Below are 24,241 nucleotides of genomic sequence, written 5' to 3'. Positions count from 1 at the left end.
CTATGCACGTTGGTTTTCCATGCACAGGTTTTCCTATCCTATAACTATTAATAGTTTTACAAAAATCCCTTAGACCTTTGAAAGAAGGTATTTTTTTCTTTAAAACAATTTTTTAATGTTTATTTAGTTTTTGAGAGCAAGAGACAGAGACAAAGAGTGAGAGTGGGAGAGGGGCAGAGAGAGGGAGAGAGAGAGAGAGAGACACACAGAATCGGAAGCAGGCTCCAGGCTCCGAGTTGTCAGCACAGAGCCCGACTTGGGGCTCCAACTCACCAACCGTGAGATCATGACTTGAGCCAAAGTCAGAAGCTTAACTGATTGAGCCACCCAGGCGCCTCTCCAAATATTTTTGTAGTGAACTTCGTCTTAGATTTTTAGCAGTCTATGCTTTAAATACTATTGTCAATGTTATTTTATTTGACACATAAATATTCATGATCATTATGGTTTTATCGTAATTATATATTTTCCAACCTGTCTTTCCCAACATTGTCTAAGACCATAATCTTTCCTGTTTAATGATCTTCCCTTCATATTATTTTGTCTAAGACCATTTTTAAAAAATCTTTCTTTCTTGTATTTGTGTGTGCCTATATATATAATTGTCCATCTTTTAAAAATTTCTGTTCCATTGTTCTATTTTAGGGGAGTTTTTTAGATTTTATTTATTTTCAGAGGCAGGGACAGATCAAGCAGGGGAGGGGCAGAGAGAGAAGGAGAGAGAAGCCTCTGCACTGGAGATGCAGAGCCCAATGTGGGGCTCGAACCCATGAACCATGAGATCGCGACCCAAGCCCAAACCAAGAGTCAGAGGCTCAACCACCTGAGTCACCCAGGAGCCTCTAAGGGAGTTTTATGGCAACAACTCACATTTAATGTTGGTTTGATACATCTATATTTATTGCAATATGATTCCTACAATAGCTTGAGCTACTTTTTCATGCCCTTATCTTTAATTTTACTAACGTTGACTCTAAGTTGTAAGATACTTTCCCATCTGTCCAAAACCTGCTGTCTCCTGACTGACTTCGTATCTACTAAAGTGATATTCCTCCACAGCATGAAACCCGAGCTGTGGGGGTGCAAACTGGTGCAGCCACTCTGGAAAACAGTATGGAGTTTCCTCAAAAAGTTAAAGAAGTAGAATGACCCTACGACCCAGCAGTTGGGCTACTAGGTGATTGCCCAAAGGGTGCAAAAAATCAGATTCCAAGGGGCACATGCACCCCGATGTTTATACTGGTTCTATCGGCAATAGCCAAAGTACAGAAAGAGCCCAAATGTCCATCTAATGATGAATGGATAAAGAAGACGTCGTGTGTGTGTGTGTGTGTGTGTGTGTGTACAGATGTATATATAATGGAATACTACTCGGCGATCAGAAAGAATGAGACCTTGCCATTTACAACAACATGGATGGAACTAGAGCGCATTATGCCAAGCAAAATACGTCAGCCCCAGAAAGACAAATTCCATATGATGAACGTATGGGAAGGAAAAATAAAAGAGAGGGAAACAAACCACGAAGGACTCTTAACGATACAGAACAAACTGAAGGTTGATGGAGGGAGGTGAGTGGGGGATGGGCTAGACGGGTGACAGTATTGAGGAGGAAACTGGTGATAAGCGCCGGGTGTCGTGTGTAAGTGATGAGTCACTAAATTCTACTCCTGAAACTGATTTTACCCTCTATGCTAACTAACTAGAATTTAAAGAAAGCCGTGAAGAAGAAGGAAACAAAGAACCAAGCTGTGGAAGCCCACTAGAGCTGGTCCCCAAGGTCCCCACCCCAGCCACTCTGGGGCTCAGAGAATGGCCTTCTCAGGGCCTTGGCAGGAGGAAGGGCCATTAGCCCCATTTCCGGTGTTCGTAGGTGCTCACCTGGGCCGTCCAACCTTCCAGATGAAGCTGCAGGTTGCTTCACTGGGGGGTGTGCCCTTTAAAAAACACAGACTAGCAGGACTGTCCGTGGTTAAGAGAAGGAACACCTTGGGGTGCAATTCGCATCCTGCCGGGAACTCACTGCCCGCCACTTACTGGGCCTCTGGGAAGGGCTTGGCTCCCTCTCGTCTGACCTCAGAGCTCCGTTCCAGAAACCACACGGTGCATCAGCTAATGAGAGTCCCTCAGTCTGTCCTCATGGGCACTAGCGTTGGCAGAAATCCCTCCTAGACTGGGGCCAAGCTTTAATTGATATTCTTAGCTGCCGGTGCACTTGGAGTTTTGCAATTTTGCGTGCGCCGTCACGGGTCTTTTAGGGGGAGGGTGAAAGAGGACGAATCAGGCCATCAGGTACCTGCTGGGAGCTACCAGCTGAATCTGGGAGTCTGTAAGTGTGCCTCTGAATGACACGACGTGAACCACGGTTTCAGGGTTGGTTAAAGAAAGCTTGTGGCCCTCATTTCAACAGCTACCACAGTCCGGCGTTTTCCAAACTGTGTGTTGAGGAGAAAGAGGTCATGAAGCACACCGTGTTTAACAACGAAACAGAACAGGGGAGGAAGAGGTCACGGTCAATCACGTTGGGAAATCAGCACACACTATGTCCCTTGGACATTCAAAACACGTGGCAGTGTATTACAGGTTGGGCGTATCCTGTAGCAAAGGAAGTGACTTAACTTGGTTAGAGCAACCCATCTCAATACCTGGCTTTGACACCCTTTTGGTAGGGCAGCTGGAACGTTGGACGGAACAGGTGGTTTTCCAGAATACACCTGGGGAAGCAGCCCTACTTCTCTGGTCCCTGGTCACGTTTCACCAGAGCCCCGGCGTGGACACAGAGCTTGTCGATTCTTCTAGATTATTCATAGTAGTTAGATCTTCAGAAAACAAAATGCCTCGAGCATATTTTCTTCACCTTCCGCAGAACTCATGCTCCTGATTTGCAATGAACAACGTGTTTTCAAACTTTGTAGAAAATTAATTAAGGCCGCTATCATTTTAGTTGTGTCTCCGTATCTCAAATGAGACAGCTACCGAAAACACCGCCTTTTCGCGTTACTCAATATCGAGGAATAATCTGTACAGACGGATTTCATCAGAAGTATGGTTTCATTACAAGCACAGATAAATGTGTCTGATTTCCTCTTCAACCATTGAGTATCATCTGTGTTTTTCTCTTGGTCTTGGTTACCAGGAAACTCAGAAGTCAGTACAGCATTCTTTCTCGAAGTCTCTTTCTCAAAGATATCTGGAGACATCAGCTTTCTCTGCTCGTTTGGCACAATCTCTGGCTTTTGTTTCCAGATTTATTAAGACATAATCGACATGTGACATTGGGTTAGTTTAAGGCACACAACGTGATCATTTGATACACTTCTATATTGCAGAATGATGACCTCGGTAAGGTAAGGTAGCACGTTCATGGCCTCACATCGTTAGTTACCTTTTCTGTGTGTGCTTGGTGAGAAATTTCAAGATCTACTCTCTTAGCAACTTTCAAGTGTACAACTCAGTCACCATGCTGTACGTTACATCTTGGAACTTACTCAAAAATGGAAGCTTAGGCGCTCCTGGGTGGCTCAGTTTGTGGAGCCTCTGACTTCGGCTCAAGTCGTGATCTCACGGTACGTGAGTTCGAGCCCCACGTGGGGCTCGCTGCTGTCAGCACAGAGCTGGCTTCAGCTCCTCTGCCTTTTTCTTTCTCTGCCCCTCCCCTGCTTGCACTCTCCATCAAAAAAATAAATACACATTTAAAAATATACATATTTAAAAAAAAGAATCCTTTGACAACTCACTGGTGTTTAGATTCTCTATTGTCACACGTTGATCAAGTCAAGGAGACAATAGGTTAAAGTCAACTTGATTTGTCTAAAGGAAGTCAAGGCAATTTTGGCATTTCCCAGGACAAACACTAACCACACATCCCTAGCCTCAAAACTCATGGATCGACAGCGCAAACAGTAATGGGAACAAAGAAAAAGAATCCAGTAAATCCCAGTTTTCAGTGTCAACAAAATCTTGAACTGTTCTGATTGAATGCTCTGAACCCTAAGATTATTCTGATATTGAGTTATTTTCATTTCTGTAGCTGGAGCCAGCTCAAGTTAGGACCTTTTTTTCGTTTTCTTAACGGAAGTTCTAGGCACACCCCCCCGCAGTTGAAAACTGTAAGCCTCCAAGCGCCCACTTACGGCTTCCATTTCAATTACCATCACTTTCCTCATTTTGTCTCTCATGGCTCTGCTTCACAGCTTTCAAAATTTTTAAAACAAATCTCAAGCGTCATGGTTTTTTTTCATAAATGTATCTCTAAGAGATGACCTTCTTTTTCCGCGTAGCCACGGTGGCCATTATCACACCTTAAAAAATTAACAATGATTTTTAGTATCATCTTGTACACATGCCGTAATTAAATGTCCCCAGTTTTCTCAAAAATCTCTTTTTCATCACTGGCTTGTTCAAATCAGATTCCCCATAAAGTCTGCACGCTGCATTTGGTTGTTACGACGGAGGCATTCCTAAGTATCATGACTTTCTACCATTTGAAAAGAGAGGTGTAAAAGGAGATACAAGTATTTTATTTGATTACATAATTTGTTAAGAAGTCTACAGAATACATCATAAGACACTTTTCCCTTCATTCTTTGTTTAAATTTGTTTTTAAGTTTATTTATTTATTTTGAGAGAAAGAGAAAGCATGAACGGGGCAGGGTCAGAGAGAGGAGACACAGAATCCGAAGCAGGCTCCAGGCTCCGAGCTGTCAGCACAGAGCCCGACGCGGGGCTCGAACCCAAGAACTGTGAGATCGTGACCTGAGCCGAAGTCGGATGCTTAACCGACTGAGCCACCCGGGTGCCCCCTCCTTCATTCTTAAACAAGGGAAAGGGAGGAGGAGTCCCCCCTCGACCCAGTTAGGGTCCCTGGGTCTGGGTCTGAAATTTTAGCTCACCGAGACAGATCAACAGAAGAAGAGCACACACTTATTAAATATAAGTTTTAAGTGACACAAGGAAATGAAGACCCAAAGGAGTGGGTCAACCGGGGTGTTTCTGTGCTGGGTCTGATGAAGGGTGGGCAGCTGTGTGAGGAAGTGAGGGGGCAGAGGATGAGCTAAGTGTAGCGATGGGGACGAAACAGCAAGGCTCGCTCGTTGAGATTCTTCTCAGCCTCCCCGTGTCTTCGGAGCTAGGATGCTCCTCTCCTTCCGTACAGGGGTGCACCCCGCACGTGGGGCGCTGTGACCTGCTTCGGGGAAGAAGGGGAGGAAGGTCAGAGTGACCTTTCTGCGTCTGCTCTTTTATCAAACCCCTTCAGCCGCAACTATCCATACGCCAAGGTGCCATATTCCGGTAGCTCATCCCAATCCCTATCATGAGAAGATTTTAAAAAATCATAGATAGCACCGAAAGAACCCACTATCTTCATTTTTTAAAACTGCGAACACAGTGCAGCACACTGAATGTCGCGTTCTGCTTTTATCAGCCGATGTCACCCCAGACCAATTCTACGTCGCCGGTGTCTGTATAATTATCATTTACAACGGGCGCGTATTGTTTCACTTTCTTGGCCACTGTTCTCTTGCTTTAGCATTTTGGTAGCATTTGCTCAATCCGTATGATGTACCGGAAGGGGGAATGCTCGCCAAGGCTGAAGATATTTGCCGCCCATCCTGCCCCCTTGTTCCCGTGGTTTTATTTTCACCCTGTTTGACCTTGCTTGTGGGTCTAGGGAGGTGAGGAAGCAGAATGCAGACGCAGGCGGGAGGGGGTGGGCAGGGACAGGAGAGAGAAGGTGGTGGTTTGCCTGGGATGTGTTTGAAAGGATTGGTTTTTTCCTTTCTATCCTCTTGATTCACGTAGGGCCAGCCTGGGGGACCGTGTGCTCACCTGAAATTAGTTCTTGTTATAGAAGAGAGTTCCCTGTGTCCACTGCAGGCCCCAATCAGCACGTAGCGGACACGGATCCCGCAGCATTGCGCACAGGGGATGTCTCCTGCCCTGTCCCCAGCGGGGCCGAATGAGTGATGTCCGTGAAGCTTTAGAGCCGCAGGGAGTCCCAGTATTTAATGTCAAACAATGTGATGTCTCATTTATCATTAATTAATCATCCTAGAATAATCTTGTGCCCAGTGACTGGTCTTGCCAGGTACGATATGCAGGGAACAACCTCATTCATTCTGGCAAACGATGTATTACGCATAAAAAAAGTGGAGTGCTGACAAGGATCATAATCTGAGTGCCCTTCGTGGTGACAGTTATAAGCAATTATATGTAGATAAGATATATTTTTTTAACATTTTATTTTTAAGTGATCGCTACACCCAACGTGGGGCGCAAACTCGCAACCCCAAGACCAAGAGTTGCACGCTCTACCCCCTGAGCCAGCCAGGCTCCCCAATAATATTACTTTTTATTATTATCAAAAACAATTTTTCCAGAAGTGTTTTGTGCATACAGATGTTTTCAGCTGAAATTTTTCTTTAGGATTATTTTTTAGGAACAGGACTACTGGATCTCAAATTGAACATTTTTTTAGAGAGAGAAAAAGAGAGGGAGAGAGAGAGAGAGAGAGTCATGTTGTTTTTCAAAAGAATGATGCTTATCACCAGGACACCAGTGTAAATACACATCTCAGATACGACCATTTTTATATGCTAGTCATAGAGATTTTAAACAGCAGGCACACAGAAGTTTGGAGAAAGAAACACTGGAAATATTTTCGTCACACCCTGAGTGCTTGAAATGAAACCCCTCCGATACGTCTCTATGATTCTATCATAACAATAGGCACCTTGACGATAGAATTAATTTACTCAGTTGGGAGGGACCTACACCATGGAAACTTCCAGAGAGGGTTCGGATGAAGGGAGACCAATAGACTACAGGGAGGTGACGCAAGGTCCCAAGTTGAGGAGTGGTTCAGGATGTCGCGTGCTAATATTTTGAACCCGCAAAGCCCAGCCCAACTGGGAAGAGCCTCAGAAGTCACCTCGTGACACCACTTTTGTTTCTAAAGCCACAACGCTGTATCAGCATAATGGAGCCCCCGCAATTAAGAAGTCTGCCAGCGAGGAAGACAGCTGGCCCATTTTGCATTCAGATTGACGCAATTCCCACCATAAGCATAACTGATGTTTGTTCGGGAATATTGAGCAACGTCACAGAATCTGTGAGACGGCGCTTATCCAGAAGTGCCAAGTCGAGCACTAGGCACAAGAAGTTTGTTCCAGACGGTAACAGATGTTCCCAGATCAAATATTTCCGTGGCAAATCCTGTAGAAGAATCAACTGATAAAACAGGGAAGGCTATTTCGGGGGCTCCCATCGTGGTAAACCACCCCCCCCACCCACACACAACAACAACAACAACAACAAGCCTCTGGTCTGAGATCAGTCGCCCCACGTGCAGACTGAGGTCGCCTCATTTCTGAAGCCGTGGCTCCGGGTGCAGTTCTGGGCAGAGGTAGGTGTGTCGTTCCAGATGGGTCTGTTTTGCTATCAGGGACAAATTGGAAGAACTGGGCCAGAAGGAGGAAAACACAAAGGAAAAAAGGAAGAAAAACAAGAACGAATGAGGAGGGTGATGTGTGGGGAGGGAGGAAGGACTCGGGAATAATGATTTCAGTTCGTTGTCCCCGCAGAGACGGGTCGCCCTTTGAAGAGGTGGAAAGAGTGTGTCAAACGTAACGCTCTGGGTTCCCACTACCATTTCCTGGCCTGTGGGAGTTTTGCATTGTGGGACGAGAAAGCAGCAATCACACGCCGCTGGCATTCAAAGGGGGCACGTTTTGCAGAGTCTTGAGTCCCCTCCCCACCTCAGGGCCTTCTCTACCTTCTACACGTCACCCAGTCTTGACACTTGGCCGCTTCCTTCAAGAACTCTCTCTGTAAGCTCGTGAGTGCTGCAGACTGTTCCTGAAGAGGAGGTGGGGAGGAAGCCCAGGGAGAAGACTTTGTCATCCTTCCTTTCCATCTTCTTTTTCCTCTCTTCCCTCTCACTTCTTCTCCCCTCCCTTGTGTGGAGACCAGAAGTCCCAAATTTCTTCCCTCACCCCTGCATAGGAGTGGACTCTGCCTCATTCTGGGACCGTGCTCACTGTACTGAGTCAAGGTGCCCTGCTGGCCTGTGGTTTCCTGTGTGTCGGGAACATTCTCCTCAGGCTTCCCCACGTTTGGGACCTTAGAGCTCACGGCCAATCATAGGGGTTCTGGAATGTTCTTCATCACCCGGTTTCTCAAACCAAAGCCTGGGATGGGGGGGGGGGGTGTGGTGCTTTACAGCTTCCTGTTCTTCAGGACTCGGCTCACCATATAGCATCAAACATCTAGCCAAATCTCTCTCTAGGACAAATCTCAACCTCGTCTACTTGTCTGCATCCCCAGTCACTTCCCTGGCTCATCTCTTGCCAAAAGTATCGTGGTGTCTCCCAGCTGGATTTTTCAGAATCTTCTTACTTATCTCCACATAACAAACACTTTGATCTTTTAACTAAATGCAAATCTGGTCGTGTTAATCTTCTGACTTTCCCTTGTGTTTTCCCTCTGAGTTTAGAACACGAGTGAACATTCCTGGGGCACCTGGGGTGACTCAGCCGGTTAAGCGTCCAACTCTTGGTTTGGGCTCAGGTCATGATTTCTCAGTTTGTGAGTTCGACCCTGAGTTGGGCCTTGTGCTGACAGCAAGGAGCCTGCTTGGGATTCTCTCTCTCCCTCTCTCTCTCTCTGTCCCTCCCCTACTCATGCTCTCTCTCCCTCTCTCTCTCTCAAAATAAATAATTAAACTTAAAAAAAAAGAGTCAATATTCCCTTTGTGGCTGGCATTCTCTTTGCCTGGGACACACTTCCCAAGCTGTCCATATGTGGCTTGATAACCTCACTTCCTTGAGATCTCTGCAGAAGTATCACTCCATCAACTCCATACATAATTGCAGTCCCCATGTCCCTGTTATCCCTTATTCTCCTTTCTAGTTGTTCATGGCATGAATCACCAGCCAACCTACTACGGCTTTGCTACCCTTTTGTGATCTCCCTCCTCCCGTCCATTCCCTGCCCCTCAGCGTGCACTCCATGAAGCAGAGACCTCGTAGATTCTATTTCTCGATCTACTCTCAGTACCCAGAACCATGCAAGTCACATTGTGGGTACTCAACAAATACTATCTATCAAATGTTGAAATAAATTAAGAGCTCAGTAGTAAGGGGTGGGCTGGGGTTTTAAATTCAAGCAATCTGGGGTGCCGGGGTGGCTCAGTCAGTTGAGCATCCTCTGACTCTTGATTTTGGCTCAGGTCATTGTCTCATGGTTCGTGAGTTTGAGCCCCACATCAGGCTCCATGCTGCTAGCGCAGAGCCTGCTTGGGATTCTCTCTCTCCTTCTCTGTCTGTTCCTCCCCCACTCATTCTCAATAAATAAATAAGCAAACAAACAAACAAAAATGAATGAATGAATGAATGAATGAATGAATTCAAGCAATCTGACCCAAGATATGTTAATATTTGCCCTTAATGAGCTTTCACGTCCCAGGCAACACAGCATCCATGACCTTCAAGTAAGACATGAACTGCATTTTGGAAAGAATCACACACATGGGAGAAGCCATTATGAGGTCACGATAAGTCCATCAAAGATCACATACACACACCTGTGATAAGCGAAAAATGAAACGATGATGTCACATTTAGAGATGACAATTTTGTATACCACCAAAAGGAAACCCCACTCTGTGAAAACCCATGCAATGATATTCAGATATTCAGGGGTGATGGGTACTCAGGAATTCCACGCGATGAAAGTTTTAAAGAGAAATACGAATCTCTTTATTAGCTTCTGGGGGGAAGACACTCGGTGAACTTGAACATGTAAAGAAACAACGAATAGTGAAACAAAGAAAAATGTGATTTCTGCAGTTCCATAGATGGATGTAAATGGCAAAAGTTGAGGGCTTCCCCAGGATCCCCCTGGTGAAACAGAAGTTGGGAAAGAATGTGTTTCTGCCTCTACATCAGCGTGGACAGGCTGTGGAGGGATGTGCCTTGGCCCTGGGTCTGACCGAGCAGAGTTTCCAGCCCAGAACAAGAAGAAGGTGTACAAGGGAAGGCTGCCCCCACCTCCAACCCGAGGTGCAACACGTGGCCACCGTGATGGCAGAACAGTCGCCATCAGGTAACCGGGAGCAAGGGTGTCCCTGATGGGGAAAGGGAGGACTCCCCTCAGTGGACAGGTCCCAGGCAGCACAAAGATTCTTATAGAAGCCTCCAGAAGCTTACACGCAACTGCAGAAGTAAGCCCCACCCTCCCACCACAACCACCTGAAGGGTGTGAGAGGGAATCCCTTGGAGACACATGGCCTGGTTATCACCCCAAGGGCCTTCCAATACTTTTTACAAAGATAAGAAGTTACACACACAAAAGGCAAAGTTCTCTATCCCGGTGCATTAAAGTAAAAAAAAAAAAATTAAGGGGCGCCTGGGTGGCGCAGTCGGTTAAGCGTCCGACTTCAGCCAGGTCACGATCTCGCGGTCCGTGAGTTCGAGCCCCGCGTCAGGCTCTGGGCTGATGGCTCGGAGCCTGGAGCCTGTTTCCGATTCTGTGTCTCCCTCTCTCTCTGCCCCTCCCCCGTTCATGCTCTGTCTCTCTCTGTCCCAAAAATAAATAAAAAAAAAAAATTAATCACATTAAAAAAAATCCTAACCATCTGAAAATTTGAAATAAAAAAAGAACCTTGCCTAAGTAACAGTTTGTCTTTATCAGAATCTACAATATGCTGACCTTGTACCCAACAAATGCGTGTCTTAGAGACCACCCCCTGGAAATATCCACTAGTGCGCTAAAATGGATGCCCTGGGACATTCATCGCAGTCTTGTCTGTAATAGTAAAAGCCTCGGGGCCACAACTGTATATTCAACTGATCCCCAACAGAGCAGGAAAATATCCAATGGAAAAAGACAGTCTCTTCGATAAACAGTGTTGGAAAAACTGGATGGCAACTTGGAAAAGAATGAGCCTGGAGCACTTTCTCACACCAGACACGCAAATAAATTCAAAATGGATGAAAGACCTAAATGTGAGACCGGAAGCCATCAAAACCCTAGAGGAGAAAACGGGCAGCAACCTCTTTGACCTCAGCGGGAGCAACTTCTTGCTTAGCACGTTGCCGAAGGCAAGAAAAACAAAAGCAAACGTGAACTGCTGGGACTTCCTCAAGACAAAAACCTTCTGCACAACAAGGGGAACAAGCACCAACACTAAAAGGCAGCCTACGAAATGGGAGAAGGTACATGCAAATGGCGTATCTGATTAAAGGTTAGTATCCAAAATCTATAAAGAACTTATCAAACTCAACACCCAAAAACCAGTAATCCAGTGAAGACATGGATGGAATACACTTTTCCAAAGAAGACATCCAGAGGGCTAACAGGCACATGAAAAGATGCCCAACATCACTCATCATCAGGGAAATGCAAATCGAAGCCACGAGGAGATATGGCCTCACACCTGTCAGGATGGCTAAAATCAACACCACACGAAACAACGGGTGTTGGCGAGGATGCGGAGAAAGGGGAGCCCTCTGGCACGGTTGTCGGGAATGCACACTGGTGCAGCCGCTCTGGAAAACAATACAGAGGTTCCTCAAAAAGTTAAAGATAAAACTACCCTGTGACCCAGAAATTGCACTACTAGGTACTTACCCAAAGGATATAAAAATACAGATTTGAAGGAGTATATGCACCCCAACGCTTATAATAGCATTACCAACAATAGCCAAACTATGGAAAGAGCCCAAATGTCCACTGACTGATGAACGGATAAAAAAACGGTGGCGTATAGATATATACAAGGCAGTGGGACTCAGCCAGCAAAAAGAATGAAACCTTGCCGTTTGCAACCACGTGCATGGGGATAGAATGTAGTGCGCCAAGCGAAAGAAGTCGGAGAAAGACATATACCGTATGATTGTACTCAGTGGAATTTAAGAAACAAAACAGGCAAACATATGGGGGGGGGGGAATGAGAGAAGAAAACAAGACACAAGAGACTCTTTTTTTTTTTCAACGTTTATTTATTATTTTTGGGACAGAGAGAGACAGAGCATGAACGGGGGAGGGGCAGAGAGAGAGGGAGACACAGAATCGGAAACAGGCTCCGGGCTCCGAGCCATCAGCCCAGAGCCCGACGCGGGGCTCGAACTCACGGACCGCGAGATCGTGACCTGGCTGAAGTCGGACGCCCAACCGACTGCGCCAACCAGGCACCCCAAGAGACTCTTAATAGAGAACAAACTGAGGGTTGATGGGGGAGCTGGGTGGGGGATGGGTCGCAGGGGTGATGGGTACTCAGGAAGGCACTTGTTGTGATGAGCCCTGGGTATTTCTATGGAAGTGAGAAATCACTAATTCTACTCCTGAAACCAATCTTGCACTGTATGGTAACTAGAACTTAAATAAAAATTTGAAAAGAAAGCGAACACACACACACACACACACACACACACACACAACCTTGTGGGAAAACCTGAGAATCTTTAATAGGGGTAAATGTAACTAAGGCACGGGACCCTTAAAAAGAATTTGGTGATACACTGTTGATGTGGAAAGAGAGCTGAGTCTCAGCTTTGTGAGTGGGACGGGGTGGGGGCCGGGATCTCTGTTTTGTTCACATAGGAATCCCAAGACCCTGGAACGGAAATGGACACATAGCTGTCTCTTAATAAATGCTGATTAAGTGAACGGATCTCTGAAATGTACTGCTAAGTGAACATAGCAGACCAGAGCAGCCTGCATGGTGTGAACCATCGGTGTTAAAAAATATCAAACGTGTGTGGAGAGGGTGGGGAGAGAGGTCCCCAGCCCTGCCTGTGACCCCCCTGGGAAGGGGGCGGGGCATCAGGATCAAAGGGGCGGGAGGGGTGGAGCGAGGCTGCCCCTTCTTGTTCTGAATACTCCCGAGTTCTTTAAATATTTACAAGAATATTTTTATCCATGTCTTTTTAAAAACAAGACAAGGTGAAGAGAATAAAAGAGAATTAATAAATAACCCCCAAGCTGGTTCTTGGAGGGTTTGTCAGGGAGATCTCTGGTAAGTCGCAAGAAGACAGGTCATACGCGTGAAAAGCAGAAATGACAAAAATGTGGATGTGGGCTACGTAAGGAGACTGCAGGATGATATGCCAAGCAATTTGAAATTGTGTAAAGAGACATCGCTTTCCTGCCCCTGTGTTAAATGAAAAACTTTAACCCAAGAAAAAACACGAAGAAAATTTTCACGACGAAGAGAAAATTCAAAACAAAATCAAACCAAAGAAAATAGAAACAAAGTGTTGTTTCCTCCCCCAAACCCAGACTCAAAAGATTTCACTGGAGAAGCCATTTAAACTTTCAAGGAAAAGAGACTTCTTGTACTTTATAAACTCTTCCAGAGAAAGATGGATCTGATACTACTCTTTTCGTGGAAATGGCCTATTTTGTAATGTCAGTACTTTTGTCAAAGATGGTACATTATTGGGGCACCAGGGAGGCTCCATTGGTTAAGCGTCCGACTCCTGGTTTCGGCTCAGGTCATGATCTCACAGTTGGTGGGTTTGAGCCCCACGTCAGGCTCTATGCGGGTGGCCAGCACGGAGCCTGCTTGGGATTTTCACCCTCGCCCTCTCTCTACCCCTCTCCCTGCCCCTCTCCCCCCACCAAATAAATAAATAAACACTGAAAAATATACTTTAAAAAAGATGGCATATTATTAACACGGACACAAGCATTCTAAATAAAGTACTTGCTCATGATTTCGTAGATATGTTACAATATTTCAGGGCATCACTTGAAGGCCTATTCCAGGGAGCTATTCCAAGGGTACTATACTGGCGGGAAGTCTATGAAAGATAAAAGCAGAGGGGTGCCCGGCTGGCTTAGTTGGTGGAGCAGGAGGTTCTTGATCTCAGTGTAGTGGGTTCAAACCTCATGTTGGCTGTAGAGATTGCTTAAGGCAAATAAAAATATTAAAAAAAGATAAAAGTAGAAAAAATATCAATAGATGCTGAAGAGGCATTTAATAAAGTTCGACCACCATTCTTTTTGGGTAATTTATACCAAATAGGCAATATTATGCTTTAAGGGTAAGGAACTGGCAGCATTTCCAATAAAATCAGAGATAGAGTCCTGCCATGTTCTACTACTGTGTTCTAACATTGCTCTAGAAGTTCTAGAAACAATAAAAGATACAGCTTTTAGAATAAGAGAGGCAGAGTTATCTTTAGTTGCCTATGATGCGATTGTGTACCTAGAACACTCAAGAGTCACAAATTTAAAGTTATCAAAATGAATAGGAGGGCCTATAGAAAAGGCTGGACTTCGGATCATAAACACCGATCAATGGTTACAAAATATAGTAAGTCTGACTTACAAAAACAATCTAGTTTTTTCTTTCCTTTTTTTTTAAAGTGGGGTTCATGCCCAGCGCAAAGCTCAATGTGGGGCCCAAAGTCACAACCCCAAGATCAAGAGCGGAGCTGAAATCAAGAGTCGGACGCTTGACTGGCTGAGCCACCCAGGCGCCCCATGAAAACAATTTAAATTGAGGTCCTTAAGGATGTCAGTGGCGGGTGGCTGATAAACATGGGTTAGAATGAAGTCCTTGCTGGACCTTCATGAAAGGAAGGGACAGTTGGAAGGTGACAATTGAAGCTGCCATTCTCCGAAGGCCTTGGTCCCAAGACAGTATGAGCCCTTGTAATGTTCTGAGAACTTTCTCTGCGTTGGTTACTTGTGTTGTCCTCTGTCTGTGTCTCCATAGAGATCATCTCTTTAAAAAGCGGTAAGGAAATGATCTATGGGCTTGTTCTCTGGCCACCCCAAGATGAGACAACAAACAAGACAGTGCCTCACTCGGCGCCCAGAGCTCCGATCCCAGAAGAGGGGTCGATGTAACCCCACCTGAGCCCGGCAGCCACCACGGGACTGGGTGACGACTTGAGCCCAAGGGCATGGTCCTGGGACCCCAGGAGGACTAAAGTCAGATTTCTTGGCATTTCTCTTGCAAACTCAGTACCTGCAGGGCAAGCGCGTCTCCTAAAGGCACCTACCTGCCTCTGCTTCTCCAACCTCCAAGGACAGTGGGCACCTTCAACAGATGACTGGGGTCACAAACCGTGTCCTCAGTTTCAGACAGGAAGAATATTCTTGTCCCGCGTTGTATGAAAGAGGGATTTGCAGAACTGTGTGTCTATTTAGTGGGTTTTGAGCTGTATTTAAAAAAAATGAACCTAAATGGGAGAGAAGAGAATACAGAAGGCTGTGTGTGTATGTGTGTGTGTGTGTGTGTGTGTGTGTTGAGTGTGCATCCTGGCTTGTGATGTGAAAGATATTTCTTCTGGTGGGTCACAACCACAAAAGGGTTGAAAAGTACGACCAGCTGTCCCTGTCCCTCGGTAGCCATCTGTCCCGTGCTTTGTCCGTCCAAACATCTCCTAGGTAGCAGCAACCAGGACTGGAAAGTGGGAACGTTTGCTAAGCAACTACTCCCGGGCGTGAGTGTAGCTGATGGGTGACTTCGGTCTGGACACTCACAGCCGGGTGGCCATGGGCGCAGGGGTCACTGGCTCCTGACATCTTCTGTAAGAAAAGCCAACATTGCCCCTGTCCCCTCGTTTTGGAGGAAGAAAGGGAAGCCTGTGACAGAAGGGGCTCCAGGACAGGGGGCAGTGAAGTCACACACACCCCTACACATCTGGAGACAAAGAGCCACTGCCTTGGCCTCATCCTTGCTGTCCCTTCTCCTCGCACCCCTGCATCTCCACCACATGCAAATTATGTCTGCTTTGCCTTCAACATATATCCAGAATCCAACCACTTCCCAGCACTTCTCCTGCAAACTGGCAGCTGAAATACATAGAATTGCTCTATTAAACCCAGCTGGAGGGGCGCCTGGGTGGCTCAGTCGACTAAGTATCCAACTTTAGGTCATGATCTTACAGTTCATGGGTTCAAGCCCCGCATCAGGCTCTGTGCTGACAGCTGGGAGCCTGGAGCCTCCTTCGGATTCTGTGTCTCCCCTTCTCTCTGCCCCTCCCCTACTTGTGTTCTATCTCTCTCTCAAAAATAAATACATTAAAAAAAATTAAAAAGAAAACCCTGCTGGAATTTGCAGACTCTCTGGAAAACACATCTTGTGACCTTTTTCCGGTTGTTTACAATTAAACTGGCAACCCTGTCATACTCGCAATAGCCATTCTCTCCATCATTTTATTTGTGTCACTGACAAAGCATCCTCTTTCCCTGTGATGACTTCTGTGAGCTGACTTCTCTTGTGAGACCATGAGCCTTGACCCTTGAAGCTCCCCCGCTTACACGCAGGGTTTGGACTCTGGGTTTGGGTTTTGTGGCAGAGACTTCCACTTCTGAGTCATGAGCCTGGGTGAGGTTGAGTTGCCTTGGCTGTTTGGAGGCTGACACAGACCTCTCCATGTGACCTGGGGAAGCAGCCTTGTTTGTGCTGTGGTTTCCCCATTTTTTTAAAAAAAGGAAAGGAGTTATTCTCTGGATCACGTTATATTTTTGTGACCCAGAGTAACACCCTGAGAAACATGTCTAAAAGTTATGTTGTTCAAACTGATGGCTTATAAAATTCAGCGGTATGCCATGACTCCTTCTATAAAGTCTAGAGAGGTAGCACCAGCTTTGGGGGGGCCGGTACCTGTCCAAAGGGTCTCCTGATGGGGAGCCAAACTTGTGTGCGTGGCCAGTGGGTGAGGACAGGCCAGTGGGGCTGCTGGCCACGTGACTGCATCCACAGTCCTGCTTGCTCTGCGGGACCCCTGGTTGAGAAGGTCTAGCCACCAGGAAGGGCTGGGCCAATAAGCTCGCACAGAACACGCTGGCTGGTCCCCAAGAGGTCAGGCTCAGCCCAGCCCTGGCTTGATGTTCTGTTCCCTACCCTCAGCTGCTGTCTGCTTTGCCCCCCGTTCCTAGTCCTGTGCCGGATATTATCAGGCAAACAAAGCACCTTACAAGTGATGTACAAGTCAAGACCTACAGAGGACTTGTTTTCACAAAGGACTACTAGAGACATTGATCAAATGTTAAGCATGTCCTCCAGAGAAAATGTGTTTTGCTGTTCCAGTGCCCCACAGGTCTAGTGGTGCTGGTCCCTGGTGTTTGGACGAGGCGTTACTTGCTCATTGACAAAGTTTGGCTTCTAGACATCTACAAGACCCACAAACGGGAGTGGATGTGCTGTAGGTGTTGAACGCATCCGTGGTTCGTTCCTTTTATCACCGAGTGGTGGCCCGTGGGGCAGACATGTCTCTCTTTCCTTAGCCACTCACCCCCTGAAGGGCGTCTGGGACTTTGTGTCCCTGGGACAAATGCCCAAGAGTGCAATTGCTGGGCTGTCTGGTAACTGCATTCAGTTTATCAGAACCTGAGTACCTTCTGTTTTGAGTGGTTCTTCTGTCCCCTTGAGGAGGAGAAGATAAAAGTCTAGCTTCGACATCAAACTGTTCACCCTCAGATGCCCCCTAATGGATCAGGGATGGGGAGTAGACAGCACCAGAGAAGGAACTAGGTGAGATGCCCAGGGTGAGAGACTTGAGGGGCCTCTGTCTCAAGGTCATGACCCTGCTCTTCCCCGACCTGGGAGTGAGCGCCTCCTCCGATTCCACTTCTGGGGTGCCTCACCGGCCTCACCTGGTCCCCACCTTAGAGGACACTTTCAGATAGACATCGGAGGCATTGGCTCGTCAAGCAGGTTAAAAATTGTAGAAACGGGAGCCCACACGTCTTAAGGAAGGGAGTTTTACGATTCTTCTTAAGGAGATTTTTAGGTGGTTTCTTCCCTGGCTCCAAGCAGCCCTGCCCTCGATGAGGCCGGGAGGATGGAGTAGACGGTCCTGTGGGACGGAGAGATCTGCCTGCCGCTCACCTCTGCCGACCCCGAGCATCCACGTGGAGCGGGGAAGACAGCCAGGTCCTGGCACATGCCGTCGGCCCCTGCCCATCCTGGGGGCGCAGACAGAGGAGGGGAAATAGCGAGGGTGAAACTAGCCCAGCTGTCCTCCTGAGCTGGGATTTGGGGGCCGTGAAGGGAAGGTCGCGGGAGGAAGGCAGGCCACGCACAAGCTGTGTGAGCCCCTGGAAGGAGAGCCAGGGCCCCTGGTGCCTGCCCCTCTCCCGAGAGCAGCCTTATCTTCTCAGGTAGAGCCCCCGGAACTGCCTCTGCAAAATGAAGTATGAGTGCACAGGCCCCACGAAAGCACGGCCATTACAGAACCTACCTATCCTCCAGGGGCTCTGCCCAGGCCGAGACGGACCGCAGAGCAACATACCCATCAGCCCTCCTGACGCCAGCCTGTGCTGGCACCCGCCCCGGGACCCGGGCGCTCCACCAACCCCGCTCTTGATGTACACAGGGGAATTTCGCGCAAGAGCCACGGTGATTGTTCGCATTCCCCGGTCCAAGTGTAGCTGGGTCCGGCCGAAGTAGAGAGGAAGACTTCTGTCCTTCCTGAGGCTGGGAAGTTCGATGTTGCTACCTAAACTGCTGCTACGGATCTCCACGGTGGGGGAGCGTGGACCACATCCACACACCACAGGGCGATCTAGATGCAGGAAAAGTGGCCCTCCCCAGAAAGGTAGCTGGGTCCGAGGACACGTACAGTGATGGGGGACGTGGCTCCCGTGACCGCAAGGCATTCAACACTGCAGAGACCGGGGCAACCGGGGTGTGGGGTCTGCTCCGCCTCTGGCACCGTGAGGACCACCAAGGACCACCCAAGGGCTTCACGACCCAAACCCAAAGTCTGTGTCAGCACAGCTCCCTGCCCCCTCCCTGTCCCCCATCCCTCATGAGGGCTGGCGTTGGGCTCCCCTGTCCCCTGCTCAGGTGCTCTGCCTGTTTGGCATTTTTCACTTCTTCAGAACTACGATTACCTAAGTTTGCAGGAAAATAAGGAAAGGGTCCACAACAATCGAGAAATAAAATCCACATGCACCACTGACGGGACACGTGGGTTGGAATTTCTGCCAAGAAGTCACGTGCACACGTGTGCCTCTGAACATTGCGTGTATTTGTGCACGCGTGTCTGCGTTCCAGAGTGTGTGCATTTACCGTTATAAGAACGTGTATATGCAGATGTGGATAGATGTGTCAGTGTGTGTCTGAGTGTGACAGCACGTGTGTGCCCGTGTGTGGGTAAGTGCGTTTATCCAAGTGTCTGTGTAGCTGTGCATCTGTCTGGTCTTGCATGTATGCGTATGCATATAACTGGGGTAAGTCTACGTAATGGGTGCATGCGGGTGTGTGTGCACATACCCGCCCCCTGTGGGTGGGTGTATGGATGTGCAGGGTGGGGGCCGCAAGCAGGAAGAGAACCGTAAGTAGAATCATTGAGCAAAGGGCTGAAGTCAGAGCTGGAAATCAGAGCAGTGCGCCCTCAGGAGAAGGACGCCAAATCCAGAGAAAAAAAATTCCTTGGTTTTCTTGCTGGGGCTCCAGGGCGGATGGCACTGACACCATCTTCACACGGTCAGCTCAGTTCCTTCCCTTCTGAGGAAGCGAGAAGGAGATGTGGTTCTTTAGCTCCAATCTACGGTTGCTAAACGTCCTCCCAGCTGGATCCCCCACGTAAGGCATCGGCTTCAGACTTCCCCTTTCTCCACAGCCCTTGTGTCTTTGTGATCGAAAACTTGAACCTCTGTGGCTAGAAATACACCGCGCCTCTGGTGAGGTTGCACAGCGCTTTGGGGATTGACAGAAGGGGCTGGAAACCTTCCAGATACTGCCAGCCAACCAAGTTGCTGGTCCTTGTTGGTCTGTCTGGGCAAAGGTGTGCGTGTGCGTGCACGTGTGTGTGTTTGCAGGCAGGGAAAAACTGACAGACACAAATGGGATTAACTTTCAAGAGACAGGCCGAGGGATAGAGAAGCAACCACCGTTCCACACGTTACGAACGATTCTTCTGTGCCATCTTGGTTTTGTGTTTAGGACCAGAGTTTGACCAGGCTACCTTCGTCTCACTTCTAGGCAGGTCGGTCTATCAGTTATCTTCTGCCAAAAAATACGGTGCAAATATCATTCCAAAATTCAGTCTTTTGTCCTATTTGTCATTTCATTTGCTCGCTATTATTTTATGTTTTTTCAACAACTGGGCCTGACCCGATCAGATGAGTCCTTCCAGGAGATTATCTAGAAAGAGGACAAGAGGGATGTGATGTGAGGGGAACAGAGGCTGGCTTTGGAGATGAGGGAGAGCACGTGACAAGGGTTGCAGGCAGCCTCTAGGAGCCAAGAATGGCCCCTGGCTGAGGACTTCAGTCCTACAACCCCAAGGAATTGAGTTTTGTCCCTGACCCGAATCAGCTTGCAAATGGGCTCGCCCCCAGAGCCACCAGAAAGGAACACGCACTGGCAGCCATCCCCACTTCCCATCTGATAAGACCCTGGGCAGAGAACCCAGCTGAGCCCCTCCTGAGCTCCTGACCTGTAGAGCCGTGAACTATTAACTGGGTGTTGTCTTCTGCTACTAAGTTGGTGATGTTCGTTATGCAGCCATGGATCACCAATACAGCCTGACTATTTTCTTTGAAAGAGAAAGGAAAAACTCAGCAGCAAAAACACAAATCAATATGTCGCTACACATGTCACTAAATGCCACACCCGTGTTGATGCTTGGTCTCCCACAGTGGCTAGCAATGACCTCGATTACCATCTCTTCACCAGCAATGAGTTTTATCATTTTATTTCAATCACTGACAAGTGAAGATGTCAATTCATTGTTATTTTAAGGGGCATTTATTTCTTTTACGTCTAGCTAGCGAGAGACACCCTTTTTCATGTGCTAATTCTTAGCTGAGCGGCTGTTAGCGGTTGGGAACACGCTATCTTAATTTCCAGCCGGATGCATTTTTCTATTTAATTTTTATGGCTAATTTCTCTGTTCCCACAGAACCCCTACACATGAGGTGCTCTAAAAATATTTGCTGAATGAATGTCTGAATTAAAAAATAATGAATGAGTAAATAAGTCTTCAAGAGCAGGCTGGGGCTTTTGTTGCTGAGAAATTCAGCCTTCTGGTGTCAGGACGGGACTGCATGTGTGCCGGCGGCATCCAGCTCAGTAAAGCGGGGACGCACCAGACATTCAAATGCCCTTGGCCGCGTCAGCCCTTGAGGCAGTTGGCGAAAGAGTAGCCATGACAGAGCCGGTCAAGAGCCGCGAGCGGACAGAGATGGGGAATCACCATGGACGGGCGTCAGGTAGGTGGTCAGGCTGCTCTCTGCCACCAGGGATGAGAGACAGGGTCAGACTATTGGTTTGTCGGAAATGTATTTATTATCATTCCTTTTTTAGAAATTTGTTTGGAAACTATGATGACAAAAGTAATACATGTGCTTTTTCAAATACCTCAAAGAGTTCAGAAGTGTCTGAAATGCAAGGTAAAAGAAACCCTCAAACTCACGCCTCTCAGATAATGCAGATAATGTTAGGTACACATCAGTGAAAGGAAAAATGGGTTTTGAGCTCTACATACTGTCTGCAGTGTATTTTATTTTCACTGAACAAAGTATCTTGGATATATTTTCATCGCTACAAATTTCAGATCAGGAAACTGGGATCCAGAGATCCCCGGAGGTCTCCACGGATAGACTTCGGGTTTCTCACGGCCCCTAAAGTCTCAGGTGCATTTTCAAGGGTGTGTGGACACTCCCTAGGTCTCTGAGCAAAACAACTCCTACGTCAGTTTCAAGTCTTTTTCGACACTGTGATCATTAGAAAAAATTGAGATGTACTTGACCTACAATGTTGTGGAAATTTAAGGTGTACATGTTGATCTGATACACTTACCCGTTGCAATATGATCCCCTCTATAGTGTCTATTAACACCTTCGTCACGTCACAGAATTATCATTTCTTTTTTGTGGTGGGAACATTTAAGATCGACTGTCTTAACATCTTTTAAGTATGTGAGCAGTTTTAACCGCAGTCACCAGGCTATGCATCAGGTCCTCAGAACTTAACCCATCATCTAAATGCAAGTGTGTGTCTTTTGACCAACATTCTTTCCAACCTCCGCGCCCCCCAGGCCCTGGTAACGACCATTCTACTCTGTTTCTACAAGTTCAGCGTTTTTGGATTCCACAAATAGGCGAGCCCTTACAGTATCTGCCTTTCTCTGTCTGAGACTTACCTCCCTGAGAACAATGTCGTCAATGTCCATCCACGATGTCACACAATGGCAAGGTTTCCCTCTTTCTCGTCGCCAAAAAAAGATTCCATCATATACATCTTTTTTATCCGTGGATCCATCCGTGGACACTTTGGTTGTTGCCATATCTTAGCTATCGTAAATAATGCTGCGGTAAACATGGGGTTCAGTTATTGTTGTGATGTCCTGTTTTCGGTTCCTTTGGGTAAATACCCAGCAGTGGAGTTGCTGGATCACAGGGCAGTCCTATTTTGCATTTTTTGAGGAACTTCCCTATCGTTCGCCCGAGTGACTGAACCAACTTAACATTCCCACCAACCGTGCACGAGTGTTCCTTTTTCTCCACTTCCTCACCAACACTTGTTATTTCTTACCTTTTTGATTATAGCTACTTCAACAGGTATGAGGTGAGATCTCACAGTGACTTTGATTCGGATTTCCCTGATGGTGAGCAATGTTGAGCGTCTTTTCATCCACCTGTTGGCCACTTTTATGTCTTCTTTGGAAAAATGTCTATTCAGTTCCTCTGCCCACCTTTTAATCACGTATTTTTTGTTATCGGGTTATAGCATTGTAATAAGTTTATTAAATTGTGATGCTTTTTATGAAATTGCCTCTAGGTACTGAATATCTTGAGGCTTAGAAACTCACTTTATATAATTTAGGCAATTATAGGGGCGCCTGGGTGGCTCAGTCGGTTAAGCGTCTGACCTTGGCTCAGGTCATGATCTCACAGTCTGTGGGTTCGAGCCCTGTGTTGGGGGTCTGTGCTGACAGCTCGGAGCCTGAAGCCTGCTTCAGATTCTGTGTCTTCCTCTCTCTCTGCCCCTCCCCCGTTCATACTCTGTCTCTCTCTGTCTAAAAAATAGATAAACATTTTTAAAATATGTATAATTTAGGCAATTATACTGGACATTGTTTACACTAGGAGATTAGGAGTCCTTATTAAGTCAAAGTGCAGATAAAAATCCCAACTTGTTTAGGGGAGCCTGGGAAACTCAGTCAGTTGGGCATCTGACTTTAGCTCAGGTCATGAACTCACAGTTCTGTTCATGAGTTCAAGCCCCACTTCAGATCCTTTGCCTCCCTCTCTCTCTGCCCCTCCCCCACTCGCAAGTGCACACACACACTCTCTCTCTCTCTCTCTCTCTTTCAAAAATAAATACATACATACAAAAATATCCCAACTTGTTTTTTCCTCTCTTGCCTACTGATCAGTAGATTATCAGGGTCTCTTTGGGATTCCTTTCGGGTCTGCTGTACCTCCCCGGCCTTACTGTTGTCTTTGTAGATCTGCTGTTTGGGTCTTTTAAGAAGCAGAAGCCAAGAGGGGATAGCAGATGAGAGCCTTCCCTGTGAAGGATAGATGGAGAGGGGCAGGGAGGTGGGGAGAGCCTTCTGATGCATGCAGGTCTGACACCTGGGAAAAGGTAGAGGGAAGGAAGGGATACATGAGAAGGACCTCCGGCTATAGTCTTGGCCGATGGGGGTTCCTGGGCTTGGTGCCCAGCAGGGCAATGCCTAACTCTCATCCCTGGTGCCATGTTTAGCCATTGGCCGAGTGCACCTTGGGAGAATATGGCTGACCCTCTGGAGGATCCAAATTTGCAGCAGCCGGAGGTGTGTGTCTACCAATCAGGTTCCACCTACCTGTCTACCTATAGCGGGTGCTCTCGAAGGGACCCGTGAGCACCTCCCCTGGGGCCTGTGTCTCATCTCAGCGGGTAGCCATTCTGCTAAGATATTATTAGTGTCGCCACTAGAATGGACCCCGTACCCATCGGAAGAGGCTGAAGACGACCTGACTTTGCCAGAAACTCACAGAGCTCTTCTGGACACAGACGGTCGTCTTGTGTCTTGTCTCTGCAGTGAGCCAGGAACTCAGCACCCTTATGGGGGGCTGACACCGTGCCTCCAAGTCGGGAACGTGAGCTGCGGACCTGTGCTATGTGCTTTGCACGGGTAATTGTATTTGATCCTCATGGACACTCTAGGAGCTGGGCTGCCGTCACTCGCCAACGTGCGGGGGAGACATCCCAAGCATGGGGGTGGGGAATAACTTTCCCAGAGCGGGCAAGTGGTCAAGGGGGAGTTGAGGCCAAACCCAA

General features: G+C 47.4%; 1 long non-coding RNA gene across 1 annotated transcript; it reads right to left on the bottom strand.

Annotated features, from left to right (window-relative positions):
* Window positions 1-13,959: 13,959 nt before the first annotated feature.
* Window positions 13,960-22,515, bottom strand: LOC109503190. Its single transcript, XR_002162096.3, has 2 exons — window positions 22,116-22,515; window positions 13,960-20,113 (listed from the first exon to the last, which is right to left on the bottom strand). It is a non-coding gene; the product is annotated as an uncharacterized LOC109503190 (long non-coding RNA).
* Window positions 22,516-24,241: the final 1,726 nt, after the last annotated feature.

The sequence above is a fragment of the Felis catus genome, chromosome C1, assembly GCF_018350175.1.
Source record: "Felis catus isolate Fca126 chromosome C1, F.catus_Fca126_mat1.0, whole genome shotgun sequence".
In the NCBI taxonomy this organism is placed as follows: Eukaryota; Metazoa; Chordata; class Mammalia; order Carnivora; family Felidae; genus Felis; species Felis catus.
Note: the sequence above shows the minus strand (reverse complement) of the source record. Positions and strands in the feature narration are given on the sequence as shown.